This window comes from Oncorhynchus keta, chromosome 37 (genome assembly GCF_023373465.1).
Source record: "Oncorhynchus keta strain PuntledgeMale-10-30-2019 chromosome 37, Oket_V2, whole genome shotgun sequence".
NCBI classification, from domain to species: Eukaryota; Metazoa; Chordata; class Actinopteri; order Salmoniformes; family Salmonidae; genus Oncorhynchus; species Oncorhynchus keta.
This window is the reverse complement of record NC_068457.1, coordinates 19406739-19429576: the sequence shown is the minus strand read 5'-3', so window position 1 is coordinate 19429576 and position 22838 is coordinate 19406739. Positions and strand designations below refer to the sequence as shown.

At 51.0% G+C, this 22838-nt stretch overlaps 1 long non-coding RNA gene across 5 annotated transcripts; it reads right to left on the bottom strand.

Moving 5' to 3' along the window:
• Positions 1 to 3365: 3365 nt before the first annotated feature.
• Positions 3366 to 20839, bottom strand: LOC127916729 (uncharacterized). Of its 5 annotated transcripts, none has more exons than XR_008095754.1 (5): positions 20424 to 20839; positions 18279 to 18333; positions 18004 to 18113; positions 10307 to 10361; positions 3366 to 3469 (listed from the first exon to the last, which is right to left on the bottom strand). It is a non-coding gene; the product is annotated as an uncharacterized LOC127916729 (long non-coding RNA). The 5 variants fall into 5 exon arrangements; XR_008095753.1 differs by lacking the exon at positions 3366 to 3469 and adding an exon at positions 9499 to 9646; XR_008095752.1 differs by lacking the exons at positions 10307 to 10361; positions 18004 to 18113 and adding an exon at positions 12013 to 12122.
• Positions 20840 to 22838: the final 1999 nt, after the last annotated feature.

Below are 22838 nucleotides of genomic sequence, written 5' to 3'. Positions count from 1 at the left end.
TAACCTCTGTGTAGGATACAGCAAGACTGGATACTGTGGCTGTGGGCTTGCTCAGTAACCTCTGTGTAGGATACAGCAAGACTGGATACTGTGGCTGTGGGCTTGCTCAGTAACCTCTGTGTAGGATACAGCAAGACTGGATACTGTGGAGGTGGGCTTGCTCAGTAACCTCTGTGTAGGATACAGCAAGACTGGATACTGTGGAGGTGGGCTTGCTCAGTAACCTCTGTGTAGGATACAGCAAGACTGGATACTGTGGAGGTGGGCTTGCTCAGTAACCTCTGTGTAGGATACAGCAAGACTGGATACTGTGGAGGTGGGCTTGCTCAGTAACCTCTGTGTAGGATACAGCAAGACTGGATACTGTGGAGGTGGGCTTGCTCAGTAACCTCTGTGTAGGATACAGCAAGACTGGATACTGTGGAGGTGGGCTTGCTCAGTAACCTCTGTGTAGGATACAGCAAGACTGGATACTGTGGAGGTGGGCTTGCTCAGTAACCTCTGTGTAGGATACAGCAAGACTGGATACTGTGGAGGTGGGCTTGCTCAGTAACCTCTGTGTAGGATACAGCAAGACTGGATACTGTGGAGGTGGGCTTGCTCAGTAACCTCTGTGTAGGATACAGCAAGACTGGATACTGTGGAGGTGGGCTTGCTCAGTAACCTCTGTGTAGGATACAGCAAGACTGGATACTGTGGAGGTGGGCTTGCTCAGTAACCTCTGTGTAGGATACAGCAAGACTGGATACTGTGGAGGTGGGCTTGCTCAGTAACCTCTGTGTAGGATACAGCAAGACTGGATACTGTGGAGGTGGGCTTGCTCAGTAACCTCTGTGTAGGATACAGCAATACTGGATACTGTGGAGGTGGGCTTGCTCAGTAACCTCTGTGTAGGATACAGCAAGACTGGATACTGTGGAGGTGGGCTTGCTCAGTAACCTCTGTGTAGGATACAGCAAGACTGGATACTGTGGAGGTGGGCTTGCTCAGTAACCTCTGTGTAGGATACAGCAAGACTGGATACTGTGGAGGTGGGCTTGCTCAGTAACCTCTGTGTAGGATACAGCAAGACTGGATACTGTGGAGGTGGGCTTGCTCAGTAACCTCTGTGTAGGATACAGCAAGACTGGATACTGTGGAGGTGGGCTTGCTCAGTAACCTCTGTGTAGGATACAGCAAGACTGGATACTGTGGCTGTGGGCTTGCTCAGTAACCTCTGTGTAGGATACAGCAAGACTGGATACTGTGGAGGTGGGCTTGCTCAGTAACCTCTGTGTAGGATACAGCAAGACTGGATACTGTGGAGGTGGGCTTGCTCAGTAACCTCTGTGTAGGATACAGCAAGACTGGATACTGTGGAGGTGGGCTTGCTCAGTAACCTCTGTGTAGGATACAGCAAGACTGGATACTGTGGAGGTGGGCTTGCTCAGTAACCTCTGTGTAGGATACAGCAAGACTGGATACTGTGGAGGTGGGCTTGCTCAGTAACCTATGTGTAGGATACAGCAAGACTGGATACTGTGGAGGTGGGCTTGCTCAGTAACCTCTGTGTAGGATACAGCAAGACTGGATACTGTGGAGGTGGGCTTGCTCAGTAACCTCTGTGTAGGATACAGCAAGACTGGATACTGTGGAGGTGGGCTTGCTCAGTAACCTCTGTGTAGGATACAGCAAGACTGGATACTGTGGAGGTGGGCTTGCTCAGTAACCTCTGTGTAGGATACAGCAAGACTGGATACTGTGGAGGTGGGCTTGCTCAGTAACCTCTGTGTAGGATACAGCAAGACTGGATACTGTGGAGGTGGGCTTGCTCAGTAACCTCTGTGTAGGATACAGCAAGACTGGATACTGTGGAGGTGGGCTTGCTCAGTAACCTCTGTGTAGGATACAGCAAGACTGGATACTGTGGAGGTGGGCTTGCTCAGTAACCTCTGTGTAGGATACAGCAAGACTGGATACTGTGGAGGTGGGCTTGCTCAGTAACCTCTGTGTAGGATACAGCAAGACTGGATACTGTGGAGGTGGGCTTGCTCAGTAACCTCTGTGTAGGATACAGCAAGACTGGATACTGTGGAGGTGGGCTTGCTCAGTAACCTCTGTGTAGGATACAGCAAGACTGGATACTGTGGAGGTGGGCTTGCTCAGTAACCTCTGTGTAGGATACAGCAAGACTGGATACTGTGGAGGTGGGCTTGCTCAGTAACCTCTGTGTAGGATACAGCAAGACTGGATACTGTGGCTGTGGGCTTGCTCAGTAACCTCTGTGTAGGATACAGCAAGACTGGATACTGTGGAGGTGGGCTTGCTCAGTAACCTCTGTGTAGGATACAGCAAGACTGGATACTGTGGCTGTGGGCTTGCTCAGTAACCTCTGTGTAGGATACAGCAAGACTGGATACTGTGGAGGTGGGCTTGCTCAGTAACCTCTGTGTAGGATACAGCAAGACTGGATACTGTGGAGGTGGGCTTGCTCAGTAACCTCTGTGTAGGATACAGCAAGACTGGATACTGTGGAGGTGGGCTTGCTCAGTAACCTCTGTGTAGGATACAGCAAGACTGGATACTGTGGAGGTGGGCTTGCTCAGTAACCTCTGTGTAGGATACAGCAAGACTGGATACTGTGGAGGTGGGCTTGCTCAGTAACCTCTGTGTAGGATACAGCAAGACTGGATACTGTGGAGGTGGGCTTGCTCAGTAACCTCTGTGTAGGATACAGCAAGACTGGATACTGTGGAGGTGGGCTTGCTCAGTAACCTCTGTGTAGGATACAGCAAGACTGGATACTGTGGAGGTGGGCTTGCTCAGTAACCTCTGTGTAGGATACAGCAAGACTGGATACTGTGGAGGTGGGCTTGCTCAGTAACCTCTGTGTAGGATACAGCAAGACTGGATACTGTGGAGGTGGGCTTGCTCAGTAACCTCTGTGTAGGATACAGCAAGACTGGATACTGTGGAGGTGGGCTTGCTCAGTAACCTCTGTGTAGGATACAGCAAGACTGGATACTGTGGAGGTGGGCTTGCTCAGTAACCTCTGTGTAGGATACAGCAAGACTGGATACTGTGGAGGTGGGCTTGCTCAGTAACCTCTGTGTAGGATACAGCAAGACTGGATACTGTGGAGGTGGGCTTGCTCAGTAACCTCTGTGTAGGATACAGCAAGACTGGATACTGTGGAGGTGGGCTTGCTCAGTAACCTCTGTGTAGGATACAGCAAGACTGGATACTGTGGAGGTGGGCTTGCTCAGTAACCTCTGTGTAGGATACAGCAAGACTGGATACTGTGGAGGTGGGCTTGCTCAGTAACCTCTGTGTAGGATACAGCAAGACTGGATACTGTGGAGGTGGGCTTGCTCAGTAACCTCTGTGTAGGATACAGCAAGACTGGATACTGTGGAGGTGGGCTTGCTCAGTAACCTCTGTGTAGGATACAGCAAGACTGGATACTGTGGCGGTGGGCTTGCTCAGTAACCTCTGTGTAGGATACAGCAAGACTGGATACTGTGGAGGTGGGCTTGCTCAGTAACCTCTGTGTAGGATACAGCAAGACTGGATACTGTGGAGGTGGGCTTGCTCAGTAACCTCTGTGTAGGATACAGCAAGACTGGATACTGTGGAGGTGGGCTTGCTCAGTAACCTCTGTGTAGGATACAGCAAGACTGGATACTGTGGAGGTGGGCTTGCTCAGTAACCTCTGTGTAGGATACAGCAAGACTGGATACTGTGGCTGTGGGCTTGCTCAGTAACCTCTGTGTAGGATACAGCAAGACTGGATACTGTGGCTGTGGGCTTGCTCAGTAACCTCTGTGTAGGATACAGCAAGACTGGATACTGTGGCTGTGGGCTTGCTCAGTAACCTCTGTGTAGGATACAGCAAGACTGGATACTGTGGCTGTGGGCTTGCTCAGTAACCTCTGTGTAGGATACAGCAAGACTGGATACTGTGGAGGTGGGCTTGCTCAGTAACCTCTGTGTAGGATACAGCAAGACTGGATACTGTGGAGGTGGGCTTGCTCAGTAACCTCTGTGTAGGATACAGCAAGACTGGATACTGTGGAGGTGGGCTTGCTCAGTAACCTCTGTGTAGGATACAGCAAGACTGGATACTGTGGAGGTGGGCTTGCTCAGTAACCTCTGTGTAGGATACAGCAAGACTGGATACTGTGGAGGTGGGCTTGCTCAGTAACCTCTGTGTAGGATACAGCAAGACTGGATACTGTGGAGGTGGGCTTGCTCAGTAACCTCTGTGTAGGATACAGCAAGACTGGATACTGTGGAGGTGGGCTTGCTCAGTAACCTCTGTGTAGGATACAGCAAGACTGGATACTGTGGAGGTGGGCTTGCTCAGTAACCTCTGTGTAGGATACAGCAAGACTGGATACTGTGGAGGTGGGCTTGCTCAGTAACCTCTGTGTAGGATACAGCAAGACTGGATACTGTGGAGGTGGGCTTGCTCAGTAACCTCTGTGTAGGATACAGCAAGACTGGATACTGTGGAGGTGGGCTTGCTCAGTAACCTCTGTGTAGGATACAGCAAGACTGGATACTGTGGAGGTGGGCTTGCTCAGTAACCTCTGTGTAGGATACAGCAAGACTGGATACTGTGGAGGTGGGCTTGCTCAGTAACCTCTGTGTAGGATACAGCAAGACTGGATACTGTGGAGGTGGGCTTGCTCAGTAACCTCTGTGTAGGATACAGCAAGACTGGATACTGTGGAGGTGGGCTTGCTCAGTAACCTCTGTGTAGGATACAGCAAGACTGGATACTGTGGAGGTGGGCTTGCTCAGTAACCTCTGTGTAGGATACAGCAAGACTGGATACTGTGGAGGTGGGCTTGCTCAGTAACCTCTGTGTAGGATACAGCAAGACTGGATACTGTGGAGGTGGGCTTGCTCAGTAACCTCTGTGTAGGATACAGCAAGACTGGATACTGTGGAGGTGGGCTTGCTCAGTAACCTCTGTGTAGGATACAGCAAGACTGGATACTGTGGAGGTGGGCTTGCTCAGTAACCTCTGTGTAGGATACAGCAAGACTGGATACTGTGGAGGTGGGCTTGCTCAGTAACCTCTGTGTAGGATACAGCAAGACTGGATACTGTGGAGGTGGGCTTGCTCAGTAACCTCTGTGTAGGATACAGCAAGACTGGATACTGTGGCTGTGGGCTTGCTCAGTAACCTCTGTGTAGGATACAGCAAGACTGGATACTGTGGCTGTGGGCTTGCTCAGTAACCTCTGTGTAGGATACAGCAAGACTGGATACTGTGGCTGTGGGCTTGCTCAGTAACCTCTGTGTAGGATACAGCAAGACTGGATACTGTGGCTGTGGGCTTGCTCAGTAACCTCTGTGTAGGATACAGCAAGACTGGATACTGTGGAGGTGGGCTTGCTCAGTAACCTCTGTGTAGGATACAGCAAGACTGGATACTGTGGAGGTGGGCTTGCTCAGTAACCTCTGTGTAGGATACAGCAAGACTGGATACTGTGGAGGTGGGCTTGCTCAGTAACCTCTGTGTAGGATACAGCAAGACTGGATACTGTGGAGGTGGGCTTGCTCAGTAACCTCTGTGTAGGATACAGCAAGACTGGATACTGTGGAGGTGGGCTTGCTCAGTAACCTCTGTGTAGGATACAGCAAGACTGGATACTGTGGAGGTGGGCTTGCTCAGTAACCTCTGTGTAGGATACAGCAAGACTGGATACTGTGGAGGTGGGCTTGCTCAGTAACCTCTGTGTAGGATACAGCAAGACTGGATACTGTGGAGGTGGGCTTGCTCAGTAACCTCTGTGTAGGATACAGCAAGACTGGATACTGTGGAGGTGGGCTTGCTCAGTAACCTCTGTGTAGGATACAGCAAGACTGGATACTGTGGAGGTGGGCTTGCTCAGTAACCTCTGTGTAGGATACAGCAAGACTGGATACTGTGGCTGTGGGCTTGCTCAGTAACCTCTGTGTAGGATACAGCAAGACTGGATACTGTGGCTGTGGGCTTGCTCAGTAACCTCTGTGTAGGATACAGCAAGACTGGATACTGTGGCTGTGGGCTTGCTCAGTAACCTCTGTGTAGGATACAGCAAGACTGGATACTGTGGCTGTGGGCTTGCTCAGTAACCTCTGTGTAGGATACAGCAAGACTGGATACTGTGGAGGTGGGCTTGCTCAGTAACCTCTGTGTAGGATACAGCAAGACTGGATACTGTGGAGGTGGGCTTGCTCAGTAACCTCTGTGTAGGATACAGCAAGACTGGATACTGTGGAGGTGGGCTTGCTCAGTAACCTCTGTGTAGGATACAGCAAGACTGGATACTGTGGAGGTGGGCTTGCTCAGTAACCTCTGTGTAGGATACAGCAAGACTGGATACTGTGGAGGTGGGCTTGCTCAGTAACCTCTGTGTAGGATACAGCAAGACTGGATACTGTGGAGGTGGGCTTGCTCAGTAACCTCTGTGTAGGATACAGCAAGACTGGATACTGTGGAGGTGGGCTTGCTCAGTAACCTCTGTGTAGGATACAGCAAGACTGGATACTGTGGAGGTGGGCTTGCTCAGTAACCTCTGTGTAGGATACAGCAAGACTGGATACTGTGGCTGGTGGGCTTGCTCAGTAACCTCTGTGTAGGATACAGCAAGACTGGATACTGTGGAGTGGGCTTGCTCAGTAACCTCTGTGTAGGATACAGCAAGACTGGATACTGTGGAGGTGGGCTTGCTCAGTAACCTCTGTGTAGGATACAGCAAGACTGGATACTGTGGAGGTGGGCTTGCTCAGTAACCTCTGTGTAGGATACAGCAAGACTGGATACTGTGGTGGTGGGCTTGCTCAGTAACCTCTGTGTAGGATACAGCAAGACTGGATACTGTGGAGGTGGGCTTGCTCAGTAACCTCTGTGTAGGATACAGCAAGACTGGATACTGTGGAGGTGGGCTTGCTCAGTAACCTCTGTGTAGGATACAGCAAGACTGGATACTGTGGAGGTGGGCTTGCTCAGTAACCTCTGTGTAGGATACAGCAAGACTGGATACTGTGGAGGTGGGCTTGCTCAGTAACCTCTGTGTAGGATACAGCAAGACTGGATACTGTGGAGGTGGGCTTGCTCAGTAACCTCTGTGTAGGATACAGCAAGACTGGATACTGTGGAGGTGGGCTTGCTCAGTAACCTCTGTGTAGGATACAGCAAGACTGGATACTGTGGAGGTGGGCTTGCTCAGTAACCTCTGTGTAGGATACAGCAAGACTGGATACTGTGGCTGTGGGCTTGCTCAGTAACCTCTGTGTAGGATACAGCAAGACTGGATACTGTGGAGGTGGGCTTGCTCAGTAACCTCTGTGTAGGATACAGCAAGACTGGATACTGTGGAGGTGGGCTTGCTCAGTAACCTCTGTGTAGGATACAGCAAGACTGGATACTGTGGCTGTGGGCTTGCTCAGTAACCTCTGTGTAGGATACAGCAAGACTGGATACTGTGGAGCTGTGGGCTTGCTCAGTAACCTCTGTGTAGGATACAGCAAGACTGGATACTGTGGAGGTGGGCTTGCTCAGTAACCTCTGTGTAGGATACAGCAAGACTGGATACTGTGGAGGTGGGCTTGCTCAGTAACCTCTGTGTAGGATACAGCAAGACTGGATACTGTGGAGGTGGGCTTGCTCAGTAACCTCTGTGTAGGATACAGCAAGACTGGATACTGTGGAGGTGGGCTTGCTCAGTAACCTCTGTGTAGGATACAGCAAGACTGGATACTGTGGAGGTGGGCTTGCTCAGTAACCTCTGTGTAGGATACAGCAAGACTGGATACTGTGGAGGTGGGCTTGCTCAGTAACCTCTGTGTAGGATACAGCAAGACTGGATACTGTGGAGGTGGGCTTGCTCAGTAACCTCTGTGTAGGATACAGCAAGACTGGATACTGTGGAGGTGGGCTTGCTCAGTAACCTCTGTGTAGGATACAGCAAGACTGGATACTGTGGAGGTGGGCTTGCTCAGTAACCTCTGTGTAGGATACAGCAAGACTGGATACTGTGGAGGTGGGCTTGCTCAGTAACCTCTGTGTAGGATACAGCAAGACTGGATACTGTGGAGGTGGGCTTGCTCAGTAACCTCTGTGTAGGATACAGCAAGACTGGATACTGTGGAGGTGGGCTTGCTCAGTAACCTCTGTGTAGGATACAGCAAGACTGGATACTGTGGAGGTGGGCTTGCTCAGTAACCTCTGTGTAGGATACAGCAAGACTGGATACTGTGGAGGTGGGCTTGCTCAGTAACCTCTGTGTAGGATACAGCAAGACTGGATACTGTGGCTGTGGGCTTGCTCAGTAACCTCTGTGTAGGATACAGCAAGACTGGATACTGTGGCTGTGGGCTTGCTCAGTAACCTCTGTGTAGGATACAGCAAGACTGGATACTGTGGAGGTGGGCTTGCTCAGTAACCTCTGTGTAGGATACAGCAAGACTGGATACTGTGGAGGTGGGCTTGCTCAGTAACCTCTGTGTAGGATACAGCAAGACTGGATACTGTGGAGGTGGGCTTGCTCAGTAACCTCTGTGTAGGATACAGCAAGACTGGATACTGTGGAGGTGGGCTTGCTCAGTAACCTCTGTGTAGGATACAGCAAGACTGGATACTGTGGAGGTGGGCTTGCTCAGTAACCTCTGTGTAGGATACAGCAAGACTGGATACTGTGGAGGTGGGCTTGCTCAGTAACCTCTGTGTAGGATACAGCAAGACTGGATACTGTGGAGGTGGGCTTGCTCAGTAACCTCTGTGTAGGATACAGCAAGACTGGATACTGTGGAGGTGGGCTTGCTCAGTAACCTCTGTGTAGGATACAGCAAGACTGGATACTGTGGAGGTGGGCTTGCTCAGTAACCTCTGTGTAGGATACAGCAAGACTGGATACTGTGGAGGTGGGCTTGCTCAGTAACCTCTGTGTAGGATACAGCAAGACTGGATACTGTGGAGGTGGGCTTGCTCAGTAACCTCTGTGTAGGATACAGCAAGACTGGATACTGTGGAGGTGGGCTTGCTCAGTAACCTCTGTGTAGGATACAGCAAGACTGGATACTGTGGAGGTGGGCTTGCTCAGTAACCTCTGTGTAGGATACAGCAAGACTGGATACTGTGGAGGTGGGCTTGCTCAGTAACCTCTGTGTAGGATACAGCAAGACTGGATACTGTGGCTGTGGGCTTGCTCAGTAACCTCTGTGTAGGATACAGCAAGACTGGATACTGTGGAGGTGGGCTTGCTCAGTAACCTCTGTGTAGGATACAGCAAGATTGGATACTGTGGAGGTGGGCTTGCTCAGTAACCTCTGTGTAGGATACAGCAATACTGGATACTGTGGAGGTGGGCTTGCTCCAGTAACCTCTGTGTAGTAACCTCTGTGTAGGATACAGCAAGACTGGATACTGTGGAGGTGGGCTTGCTCAGTAACCTCTGTGTAGGATACAGCAAGACTGGATACTGTGGAGGTGGGCTTGCTCAGTAACCTCTGTGTAGGATACAGCAAGACTGGATACTGTGGAGGTGGGCTTGCTCAGTAACCTCTGTGTAGGATACAGCAAGACTGGATACTGTGGAGGTGGGCTTGCTCAGTAACCTCTGTGTAGGATACAGCAAGACTGGATACTGTGGCGGTGGGCTTGCTCAGTAACCTCTGTGTAGGATACAGCAAGACTGGATACTGTGGAGGTGGGCTTGCTCAGTAACCTCTGTGTAGGATACAGCAAGACTGGATACTGTGGCTGTGGGCTTGCTCAGTAACCTCTGTGTAGGATACAGCAAGACTGGATACTGTGGCTGTGGGCTTGCTCAGTAACCTCTGTGTAGGATACAGCAAGACTGGATACTGTGGCTGTGGGCTTGCTCAGTAACCTCTGTGTAGGATACAGCAAGACTGGATACTGTGGCTGTGGGCTTGCTCAGTAACCTCTGTGTAGGATACAGCAAGACTGGATACTGTGGCTGTGGGCTTGCTCAGTAACCTCTGTGTAGGATACAGCAAGACTGGATACTGTGGAGGTGGGCTTGCTCAGTAACCTCTGTGTAGGATACAGCAAGACTGGATACTGTGGAGGTGGGCTTGCTCAGTAACCTCTGTGTAGGATACAGCAAGACTGGATACTGTGGAGGTGGGCTTGCTCAGTAACCTCTGTGTAGGATACAGCAAGACTGGATACTGTGGAGGTGGGCTTGCTCAGTAACCTCTGTGTAGGATACAGCAAGACTGGATACTGTGGAGGTGGGCTTGCTCAGTAACCTCTGTGTAGGATACAGCAAGACTGGATACTGTGGAGGTGGGCTTGCTCAGTAACCTCTGTGTAGGATACAGCAAGACTGGATACTGTGGCGGTGGGCTTGCTCAGTAACCTCTGTGTAGGATACAGCAAGACTGGATACTGTGGAGGTGGGCTTGCTCAGTAACCTCTGTGTAGGATACAGCAAGACTGGATACTGTGGAGGTGGGCTTGCTCAGTAACCTCTGTGTAGGATACAGCAAGACTGGATACTGTGGCTGTGGGCTTGCTCAGTAACCTCTGTGTAGGATACAGCAAGACTGGATACTGTGGAGGTGTGGCTTGCTCAGTAACCTCTGTGTAGGATACAGCAAGACTGGATACTGTGGCTGTGGGCTTGCTCAGTAACCTCTGTGTAGGATACAGCAAGACTGGATACTGTGGCTGTGGGCTTGCTCAGTAACCTCTGTGTAGGATACAGCAAGACTGGATACTGTGGAGGTGGGCTTGCTCAGTAACCTCTGTGTAGGATACAGCAAGACTGGATACTGTGGAGGTGGGCTTGCTCAGTAACCTCTGTGTAGGATACAGCAAGACTGGATACTGTGGAGGTGGGCTTGCTCAGTAACCTCTGTGTAGGATACAGCAAGACTGGATACTGTGGCTGTGGGCTTGCTCAGTAACCTCTGTGTAGGATACAGCAAGACTGGATACTGTGGAGGTGGGCTTGCTCAGTAACCTCTGTGTAGGATACAGCAAGACTGGATACTGTGGCTGTGGGCTTGCTCAGTAACCTCTGTGTAGGATACAGCAAGACTGGATACTGTGGCTGTGGGCTTGCTCAGTAACCTCTGTGTAGGATACAGCAAGACTGGATACTGTGGAGGTGGGCTTGCTCAGTAACCTCTGTGTAGGATACAGCAAGACTGGATACTGTGGCTGGGGGCTTGCTCAGTAACCTCTGTGTAGGATACAGCAAGACTGGATACTGTGGCTGTGGGCTTGCTCAGTAACCTCTGTGTAGGATACAGCAAGACTGGATACTGTGGAGGTGGGCTTGCTCAGTAACCTCTGTGTAGGATACAGCAAGACTGGATACTGTGGAGGTGGGCTTGCTCAGTAACCTCTGTGTAGGATACAGCAAGACTGGATACTGTGGCTGTGGGCTTGCTCAGTAACCTCTGTGTAGGATACAGCAAGACTGGATACTGTGGAGGTGGGCTTGCTCAGTAACCTCTGTGTAGGATACAGCAAGACTGGATACTGTGGAGGTGGGCTTGCTCAGTAACCTCTGTGTAGGATACAGCAAGACTGGATACTGTGGAGGTGGGCTTGCTCAGTAACCTCTGTGTAGGATACAGCAAGACTGGATACTGTGGAGGTGGGCTTGCTCAGTAACCTCTGTGTAGGATACAGCAAGACTGGATACTGTGGAGGTGGGCTTGCTCAGTAACCTCTGTGTAGGATACAGCAAGACTGGATACTGTGGAGGTGGGCTTGCTCAGTAACCTCTGTGTAGGATACAGCAAGACTGGATACTGTGGAGGTGGGCTTGCTCAGTAACCTCTGTGTAGGATACAGCAAGACTGGATACTGTGGCTGTGGGCTTGCTCAGTAACCTCTGTGTAGGATACAGCAAGACTGGATACTGTGGAGGTGGGCTTGCTCAGTAACCTCTGTGTAGGATACAGCAAGACTGGATACTGTGGAGGTGGGCTTGCTCAGTAACCTCTGTGTAGGATACAGCAAGACTGGATACTGTGGAGGTGGGCTTGCTCAGTAACCTCTGTGTAGGATACAGCAAGACTGGATACTGTGGCGGTGGGCTTGCTCAGTAACCTCTGTGTAGGATACAGCAAGACTGGATACTGTGGCTGTGAGCTTGCTCAGTAACCTCTGTGTAGGATACAGCAAGACTGGATACTGTGGAGGTGGGCTTGCTCAGTAACCTCTGTGTAGGATACAGCAAGACTGGATACTGTGGAGGTGGGCTTGCTCAGTAACCTCTGTGTAGGATACAGCAAGACTGGATACTGTGGAGGTGGGCTTGCTCAGTAACCTCTGTGTAGGATACAGCAAGACTGGATACTGTGGAGGTGGGCTTGCTCAGTAACCTCTGTGTAGGATACAGCAAGACTGGATACTGTGGAGGTGGGCTTGCTCAGTAACCTCTGTGTAGGATACAGCAAGACTGGATACTGTGGAGGTGGGCTTGCTCAGTAACCTCTGTGTAGGATACAGCAAGACTGGATACTGTGGCTGTGGGCTTGCTCAGTAACCTCTGTGTAGGATACAGCAAGACTGGATACTGTGGAGGTGGGCTTGCTCAGTAACCTCTGTGTAGGATACAGCAAGACTGGATACTGTGGCTGGGCTTGCTCAGTAACCTCTGTGTAGGATACAGCAAGACTGGATACTGTGGCTGTGGGCTTGCTCAGTAACCTCTGTGTAGGATACAGCAAGACTGGATACTGTGGAGGTGGGCTTGCTCAGTAACCTCTGTGTAGGATACAGCAAGACTGGATACTGTGGAGGTGGGCTTGCTCAGTAACCTCTGTGTAGGATACAGCAAGACTGGATACTGTGGCTGTGGGCTTGCTCAGTAACCTCTGTGTAGGATACAGCAAGACTGGATACTGTGGCTGTGGGCTTGCTCAGTAACCTCTGTGTAGGATACAGCAAGACTGGATACTGTGGCTGTGGGCTTGCTCAGTAACCTCTGTGTAGGATACAGCAAGACTGGATACTGTGGAGGTGGGCTTGCTCAGTAACCTCTGTGTAGGATACAGCAAGACTGGATACTGTGGCTGTGGGCTTGCTCAGTAACCTCTGTGTAGGATACAGCAAGACTGGATACTGTGGAGGTGGGCTTGCTCAGTAACCTCTGTGTAGGATACAGCAAGACTGGATACTGTGGAGGTGGGCTTGCTCAGTAACCTCTGTGTAGGATACAGCAAGACTGGATACTGTGGAGGTGGGCTTGCTCAGTAACCTCTGTGTAGGATACAGCAAGACTGGATACTGTGGCTGTGGGCTTGCTCAGTAACCTCTGTGCAGGATACAGCAAGACTGGATACTGTGGCTGTGGGCTTGCTCAGTAACCTCTGTGTAGGATACAGCAAGACTGGATACTGTGGCTGTGGGCTTGCTCAGTAACCTCTGTGTAGGATACAGCAAGACTGGATACTGTGGCTGTGGGCTTGCTCAGTAACCTCTGTGTAGGATACAGCAAGACTGGATACTGTGGCTGTGGGCTTGCTCAGTAACCTCTGTGTAGGATACAGCAAGACTGGATACTGTGGCTGTGGGCTTGCTCAGTAACCTCTGTGTAGGATACAGCAAGACTGGATACTGTGGCTGTGGGCTTGCTCAGTAACCTCTGTGTAGGATACAGCAAGACTGGATACTGTGGCTGTGGGCTTGCTCAGTAACCTCTGTGTAGGATACAGCAAGACTGGATACTGTGGAGGTGGGCTTGCTCAGTAACCTCTGTGTAGGATACAGCAAGACTGGATACTGTGGAGGTGGGCTTGCTCAGTAACCTCTGTGTAGGATACAGCAAGACTGGATACTGTGGAGGTGGGCTTGCTCAGTAACCTCTGTGTAGGATACAGCAAGACTGGATACTGTGGAGGTGGGCTTGCTCAGTAACCTCTGTGTAGGATACAGCAAGACTGGATACTGTGGCTGTGGGCTTGCTCAGTAACCTCTGTGTAGGATACAGCAAGACTGGATACTGTGGAGGTGGGCTTGCTCAGTAACCTCTGTGTAGGATACAGCAAGACTGGATACTGTGGCTGTGGGCTTGCTCAGTAACCTCTGTGTAGGATACAGCAAGACTGGATACTGTGGAGGTGGGCTTGCTCAGTAACCTCTGTGTAGGATACAGCAAGACTGGATACTGTGGAGGTGGGCTTGCTCAGTAACCTCTGTGTAGGATACAGCAAGACTGGATACTGTGGAGGTGGGCTTGCTCAGTAACCTCTGTGTAGGATACAGCAAGACTGGATACTGTGGAGGTGGGCTTGCTCAGTAACCTCTGTGTAGGATACAGCAAGACTGGATACTGTGGCTGTGGGCTTGCTCAGTAACCTCTGTGTAGGATACAGCAAGACTGGATACTGTGGAGGTGGGCTTGCTCAGTAACCTCTGTGTAGGATACAGCAAGACTGGATACTGTGGAGGTGGGCTTGCTCAGTAACCTCTGTGTAGGATACAGCAAGACTGGATACTGTGGAGGTGGGCTTGCTCAGTAACCTCTGTGTAGGATACAGCAAGACTGGATACTGTGGAGGTGGGCTTGCTCAGTAACCTCTGTGTAGGATACAGCAAGACTGGATACTGTGGAGGTGGGCTTGCTCAGTAACCTCTGTGTAGGATACAGCAAGACTGGATACTGTGGCTGTGGGCTTGCTCAGTAACCTCTGTGTAGGATACAGCAAGACTGGATACTGTGGCTGTGGGCTTGCTCAGTAACCTCTGTGTAGGATACAGCAAGACTGGATACTGTGGAGGTGGGCTTGCTCAGTAACCTCTGTGTAGGATACAGCAAGACTGGATACTGTGGAGGTGGGCTTGCTCAGTAACCTCTGTGTAGGATACAGCAAGACTGGATACTGTGGAGGTGGGCTTGCTCAGTAACCTCTGTGTAGGATACAGCAAGACTGGATACTGTGGAGGTGGGCTTGCTCAGTAACCTCTGTGTAGGATACAGCAAGACTGGATACTGTGGAGGTGGGCTTGCTCAGTAACCTCTGTGTAGGATACAGCAAGACTGGATACTGTGGAGGTGGGCTTGCTCAGTAACCTCTGTGTAGGATACAGCAAGACTGGATACTGTGGAGGTGGGCTTGCTCAGTAACCTCTGTGTAGGATACAGCAAGACTGGATACTGTGGCTGGTGGGCTTGCTCAGTAACCTCTGTGTAGGATACAGCAAGACTGGATACTGTGGAGGTGGGCTTGCTCAGTAACCTCTGTGTAGGATACAGCAAGACTGGATACTGTGGAGGTGGGCTTGCTCAGTAACCTCTGTGTAGGATACAGCAAGACTGGATACTGTGGAGGTGGGCTTGCTCAGTAACCTCTGTGTAGGATACAGCAAGACTGGATACTGTGGAGGTGGGCTTGCTCAGTAACCTCTGTGTAGGATACAGCAAGACTGGATACTGTGGCTGTGGGCTTGCTCAGTAACCTCTGTGTAGGATACAGCAAGACTGGATACTGTGGCTGTGGGCTTGCTCAGTAACCTCTGTGTAGGATACAGCAAGACTGGATACTGTGGCTGTGGGCTTGCTCAGTAACCTCTGTGTAGGATACAGCAAGACTGGATACTGTGGCTGTGGGCTTGCTCAGTAACCTCTGTGTAGGATACAGCAAGACTGGATACTGTGGAGGTGGGCTTGCTCAGTAACCTCTGTGTAGGATACAGCAAGACTGGATACTGTGGCTGTGGGCTTGCTCAGTAACCTCTGTGTAGGATACAGCAAGACTGGATACTGTGGAGGTGGGCTTGCTCAGTAACCTCTGTGTAGGATACAGCAAGACTGGATACTGTGGCTGTGGGCTTGCTCAGTAACCTCTGTGTAGGATACAGCAAGACTGGATACTGTGGAGGTGGGCTTGCTCAGTAACCTCTGTGTAGGATACAGCAAGACTGGATACTGTGGCTGTGGGCTTGCTCAGTAACCTCTGTGTAGGATACAGCAAGACTGGATACTGTGGCTGGGCTTGCTCAGTAACCTCTGTGTAGGATACAGCAAGACTGGATACTGTGGCTGTGGGCTTGCTCAGTAACCTCTGTGTAGGATACAGCAAGACTGGATACTGTGGTAGGTGGGCTTGCTCAGTAACCTCTGTGTAGGATACAGCAAGACTGGATACTGTGGCTGTGGGCTTGCTCAGTAACCTCTGTGTAGGATACAGCAAGACTGGATACTGTGGCTGTGGGCTTGCTCAGTAACCTCTGTGTAGGATACAGCAAGACTGGATACTGTGGAGGTGGGCTTGCTCAGTAACCTCTGTGTAGGATACAGCAAGACTGGATACTGTGGCTGTGGGCTTGCTCAGTAACCTCTGTGTAGGATACAGCAAGACTGGATACTGTGGAGGTGGGCTTGCTCAGTAACCTCTGTGTAGGATACAGCAAGACTGGATACTGTGGAGGTGGGCTTGCTCAGTAACCTCTGTGTAGGATACAGCAAGACTGGATACTGTGGCTGTGGGCTTGCTCAGTAACCTCTGTGTAGGATACAGCAAGACTGGATACTGTGGAGGTGGGCTTGCTCAGTAACCTCTGTGTAGGATACAGCAAGACTGGATACTGTGGCTGTGGGCTTGCTCAGTAACCTCTGTGTAGGATACAGCAAGACTGGATACTGTGGCTGGGCTTGCTCAGTAACCTCTGTGTAGGATACAGCAAGACTGGATACTGTGGCTGTGGGCTTGCTCAGTAACCTCTGTGTAGGATACAGCAAGACTGGATACTGTGGCTGTGGGCTTGCTCAGTAACCTCTGTGTAGGATACAGCAAGACTGGATACTGTGGCTGTGGGCTTGCTCAGTAACCTCTGTGTAGGATACAGCAAGACTGGATACTGTGGAGGTGGGCTTGCTCAGTAACCTCTGTGTAGGATACAGCAAGACTGGATACTGTGGAGGTGGGCTTGCTCAGTAACCTCTGTGTAGGATACAGCAAGACTGGATACTGTGGAGGTGGGCTTGCTCAGTAACCTCTGTGTAGGATACAGCAAGACTGGATACTGTGGAGGTGGGCTTGCTCAGTAACCTCTGTGTAGGATACAGCAAGACTGGATACTGTGGAGGTGGGCTTGCTCAGTAACCTCTGTGTAGGATACAGCAAGACTGGATACTGTGGAGGTGGGCTTGCTCAGTAACCTCTGTGTAGGATACAGCAAGACTGGATACTGTGGCTGTGGGCTTGCTCAGTAACCTCTGTGTAGGATACAGCAAGACTGGATACTGTGGCTGTGGGCTTGCTCAGTAACCTCTGTGTAGGATACAGCAAGACTGGATACTGTGGCTGTGGGCTTGCTCAGTAACCTCTGTGTAGGATACAGCAAGACTGGATACTGTGGCTGTGGGCTTGCTCAGTAACCTCTGTGTAGGATACAGCAAGACTGGATACTGTGGCTGTGGGCTTGCTCAGTAACCTCTGTGTAGGATACAGCAAGACTGGATACTGTGGCTGTGGGCTTGCTCAGTAACCTCTGTGTAGGATACAGCAAGACTGGATACTGTGGCTGTGGGCTTGCTCAGTAACCTCTGTGTAGGATACAGCAAGACTGGATACTGTGGCTGTGGGCTTGCTCAGTAACCTCTGTGTAGGATACAGCAAGACTGGATACTGTGGAGGTGGGCTTGCTCAGTAACCTCTGTGTAGGATACAGCAAGACTGGATACTGTGGAGGTGGGCTTGCTCAGTAACCTCTGTGTAGGATACAGCAAGACTGGATACTGTGGCTGTGGGCTTGCTCAGTAACCTCTGTGTAGGATACAGCAAGACTGGATACTGTGGCTGTGGGCTTGCTCAGTAACCTCTGTGTAGGATACAGCAAGACTGGATACTGTGGAGGTGGGCTTGCTCAGTAACCTCTGTGTAGGATACAGCAAGACTGGATACTGTGGCTGTGGGCTTGCTCAGTAACCTCTGTGTAGGATACAGCAAGACTGGATACTGTGGAGGTGGGCTTGCTCAGTAACCTCTGTGTAGGATACAGCAAGACTGGATACTGTGGCTGTGGGCTTGCTCAGTAACCTCTGTGTAGGATACAGCAAGACTGGATACTGTGGCTGTGAGCTTGCTCAGTAACCTCTGTGTAGGATACAGCAAGACTGGATACTGTGGCTGTGAGCTTGCTCAGTAACCTCTGTGTAGGATACAGCAAGACTGGATACTGTGGCTGTGGGCTTGCTCAGTAACCTCTGTTTAGGATACAGCAAGACTAGATACTGTGGAGGTGGGCTTGCTCAGTAACCTCTGTGTAGGATACAGCAAGACTGGATACTGTGGAGGTGGGCTTGCTCAGTAACCTCTGTGTAGAATACAGCAAGACTGGATACTGTGGAGGTGGGCTTGCTCAGTAACCTCTGTGTAGGATACAGCAAGACTGGATACTGTGGCTGTGGGCTTGCTCAGTAACCTCTGTGTAGGATACAGCAAGACTGGATACTGTGGAGGTGGGCTTGCTCAGTAACCTCTGTGTAGGATACAGCAAGACTGGATACTGTGGCTGTGGGCTTGCTCAGTAACCTCTGTGTAGGATACAGCAAGACTGGATACTGTGGAGGTGGGCTTGCTCAGTAACCTCTGTGTAGGATACAGCAAGACTGGATACTGTGGCTGTGGGCTTGCTCAGTAACCTCTGTGTAGGATACAGCAAGACTGGATACTGTGGAGGTGGGCTTGCTCAGTAACCTCTGTGTAGGATACAGCAAGACTGGATACTGTGGAGGTGGGCTTGCTCAGTAACCTCTGTGTAGGATACAGCAAGACTGGATACTGTGGAGGTGGGCTTGCTCAGTAACCTCTGTGTAGGATACAGCAAGACTGGATACTGTGGCTGTGGGCTTGCTCAGTAACCTCTGTGTAGGATACAGCAAGACTGGATACTGTGGAGGTGGGCTTGCTCAGTAACCTCTGTGTAGGATACAGCAAGACTGGATACTGTGGCTGTGGGCTTGCTCAGTAACCTCTGTGTAGGATACAGCAAGACTGGATACTGTGGCGGTGGGCTTGCTCAGTAACCTCTGTGTAGGATACAGCAAGACTGGATACTGTGGCTGTGGGCTTGCTCAGTAACCTCTGTGTAGGATACAGCAAGACTGGATACTGTGGCTGTGGGCTTGCTCAGTAACCTCTGTGTAGGATACAGCAAGACTGGATACTGTGGCAGTGGGCTTGCTCAGTAACCTCTGTGTAGGATACAGCAAGACTGGATACTGTGGAGGTGGGCTTGCTCAGTAACCTCTGTGTAGGATACAGCAAGACTGGATACTGTGGAGGTGGGCTTGCTCAGTAACCTCTGTGTAGGATACAGCAAGACTGGATACTGTGGCGGTGGGCTTGCTCAGTAACCTCTGTGTAGGATACAGCAAGACTGGATACTGTGGAGGTGGGCTTGCTCAGTAACCTCTGTGTAGGATACAGCAAGACTGGATACTGTGGAGGTGGGCTTGCTCAGTAACCTCTGTGTAGGATACAGCAAGACTGGATACTGTGGAGGTGGGCTTGCTCAGTAACCTCTGTGTAGGATACAGCAAGACTGGATACTGTGGCTGTGGGCTTGCTCAGTAACCTCTGTGTAGGATACAGCAAGACTGGATACTGTGGAGGTGGGCTTGCTCAGTAACCTCTGTGTAGGATACAGCAAGACTGGATACTGTGGCTGTGGGCTTGCTCAGTAACCTCTGTGTAGGATACAGCAAGACTGGATACTGTGGCGGTGGGCTTGCTCAGCAACCTCTGTGTAGGATACAGCAAGACTGGATACTGTGGCTGTGGGCTTGCTCAGTAACCTCTGTGTAGGATACAGCAAGACTGGATACTGTGGCGGTGGGCTTGCTCAGTAACCTCTGTGTAGGATACAGCAAGACTGGATACTGTGGCTGTGGGCTTGCTCAGTAACCTCTGTGTAGGATACAGCAAGACTGGATACTGTGGAGGTGGGCTTGCTCAGTAACCTCTGTGTAGGATACAGCAAGACTGGATACTGTGGAGGTGGGCTTGCTCAGTAACCTCTGTGTAGGATACAGCAAGACTGGATACTGTGGAGGTGGGCTTGCTCAGTAACCTCTGTGTAGGATACAGCAAGACTGGATACTGTGGAGGTGGGCTTGCTCAGTAACCTCTGTGTAGGATACAGCAAGACTGGATACTGTGGCTGTGGGCTTGCTCAGTAACCTCTGTGTAGGATACAGCAAGACTGGATACTGTGGCTGTGGGCTTGCTCAGTAACCTCTGTGTAGGATACAGCAAGACTGGATACTGTGGCTGTGGGCTTGCTCAGTAACCTCTGTGTAGGATACAGCAAGACTGGATACTGTGGTTGTGGGCTTGCTCAGTAACCTCTGTGTAGGATACAGCAAGACTGGATACTGTGGCTGTGGGCTTGCTCAGTAACCTCTGTGTAGGATACAGCAAGACTGGATACTGTGGAGGTGGGCTTGCTCAGTAACCTCTGTGTAGGATACAGCAAGCAAGACTGGATACTGTGGCTGTGGGCTTGCTCAGTAACCTCTGTGTAGGATACAGCAAGACTGGATACTGTGGCTGTGGGCTTGCTCAGTAACCTCTGTGTAGGATACAGCAAGACTAGATACTGTGGAGGTGGGCTTGCTCAGTAACCTCTGTGTAGGATACAGCAAGACTGGATACTGTGGCTGTGGGCTTGCTCAGTAACCTCTGTGTAGGATACAGCAAGACTGGATACTGTGGCTGTGGGCTTGCTCAGTAACCTCTGTGTAGGATACAGCAAGACTGGATACTGTGGCTGTGGGCTTGCTCAGTAACCTCTGTGTAGGATACAGCAAGACTGGATACTGTGGCTGTGAGCTTGCTCAGTAACCTCTGTGTAGGATACAGCAAGACTGGATACTGTGGCTGTGAGCTTGCTCAGTAACCTCTGTGTAGGATACAGCAAGACTAGATACTGTGGAGGTGGGCTTGCTCAGTAACCTCTGTGTAGGATACAGCAAGACTGGATACTGTGGAGGTGGGCTTGCTCAGTAACCTCTGTGTAGAATACAGCAAGACTGGATACTGTGGAGGTGGGCTTGCTCAGTAACCTCTGTGTAGGATACAGCAAGACTGGATACTGTGGCTGTGGGCTTGCTCAGTAACCTCTGTGTAGGATACAGCAAGACTGGATACTGTGGCGGTGGGCTTGCTCAGTAACCTCTGTGTAGGATACAGCAAGACTGGATACTGTGGCTGTGGGCTTGCTCAGTAACCTCTGTGTAGGATACAGCAAGACTGGATACTGTGGCGGTGGGCTTGCTCAGTAACCTCTGTGTAAGATACAGCAAGACTGGATACTGTGGCAGTGGGCTTGCTCAGTAACCTCTGTGTAGGATACAGCAAGACTGGATACTGTGGAGGTGGGCTTGCTCAGTAATCTATGTGTAGGATACAGCAAGACTGGATACTGTGGAGGTGGGCTTGCTCAGTAACCTCTGTGTAGGATACAGCAAGACTGGATACTGTGGCGGTGGGCTTGCTCAGTAACCTCTGTGTAGGATACAGCAAGACTGGATAATGTGGCTGTGAGCTTGCTCAGTAACCTCTGTGTAGGATACAGCAAGACTGGATACTGTGGCTGTGAGCTTGCTCAGTAACCTCTGTGTAGGATACAGCAAGACTGGATACTGTGGCTGTGGGCTTGCTCAGTAACCTCTGTGTAGGATACAGCAAGACTGGATACTGTGGAGGTGGGCTTGCTCAGTAACCTCTGTGTAGGATACAGCAAGACTGGATACTGTGGCTGTGGGCTTGCTCAGTAACCTCTGTGTAGGATACAGCAAGACTGGATACTGTGGCTGTGGGCTTGCTCAGTAACCTCTGTGTAGGATACAGCAAGACTGGATACTGTGGCTGTGGGCTTGCTCAGTAACCTCTGTGTAGGATACAGCAAGACTGGATACTGTGGAGGTGGGTTTCTCAGTAACCTCTGTGTAGGATACAGCAAGACTGGATACTGTGGAGGTGGGCTTGCTCAGTAACCTCTGTGTAGGATACAGCAAGACTGGATACTGTGGAGGTGGGCTTGCTCAGTAACCTCTGTGTAGGATACAGCAAGACTGGATACTGTGGCGGTGGGCTTGCTCAGTAACCTCTGTGTAGGATACAGCAAGACTGGATACTGTGGAGGTGGGCTTGCTCAGTAACCTCTGTGTAGGATACAGCAAGACTGGATACTGTGGAGGTGGGCTTGCTCAGTAACCTCTGTGTAGGATACAGCAAGACTGGATACTGTGGAGGTGGGCTTGCTCAGTAACCTCTGTGTAGGATACTGCAAGACTGGATACTGTGGAGGTGGGCTTGCTCAGTAACCTCTGTGTAGGATACAGCAAGACTGGTGCTTGTGGGAGAGATTGTGGTGGTGTTGTTGTTGTGGTTGTTGTGAGTGAAACTGCTGATTGGAGTTCAGGACTTCAGGTCCAGGCAGGACAAGAGGTTCTATTCCAAGCACAGGCCTCAGGAGACTTTCCACAGAGAGACAAAAGTGCCCAGTCGTCCAGGGCAGAGCAGGAGCAGGCTGGCTTCCCCCGCCAACGTCCGAAACCAGCTCACCCAGCCTCCGTCCTCTAGCTTCCATCCACCCCCTCATCTCTCCCTGGTGAGCAGAGCACAGCACACTAACTGCCAACACTGAGAGAGAGAGAGAGAGAGAGAGAGAGAGAGAGAGAGAGAGAGAGAGAGAGAGAGAGAGAGAGAGAGAGAGAGAGAGAGAGAGAGAGAGAGAGAGAGAGAGAGAGAGAGAGAGAGAGAGAGAGAGAGAGAGAGAGAGAGGTGGTGTACTTCCTCCGGACAGACGGCAGTCTGGGAGGCTGGGTTGGTTTCCTGGCAGGCCTGCAGAGTGGTGGTAGGGGGTA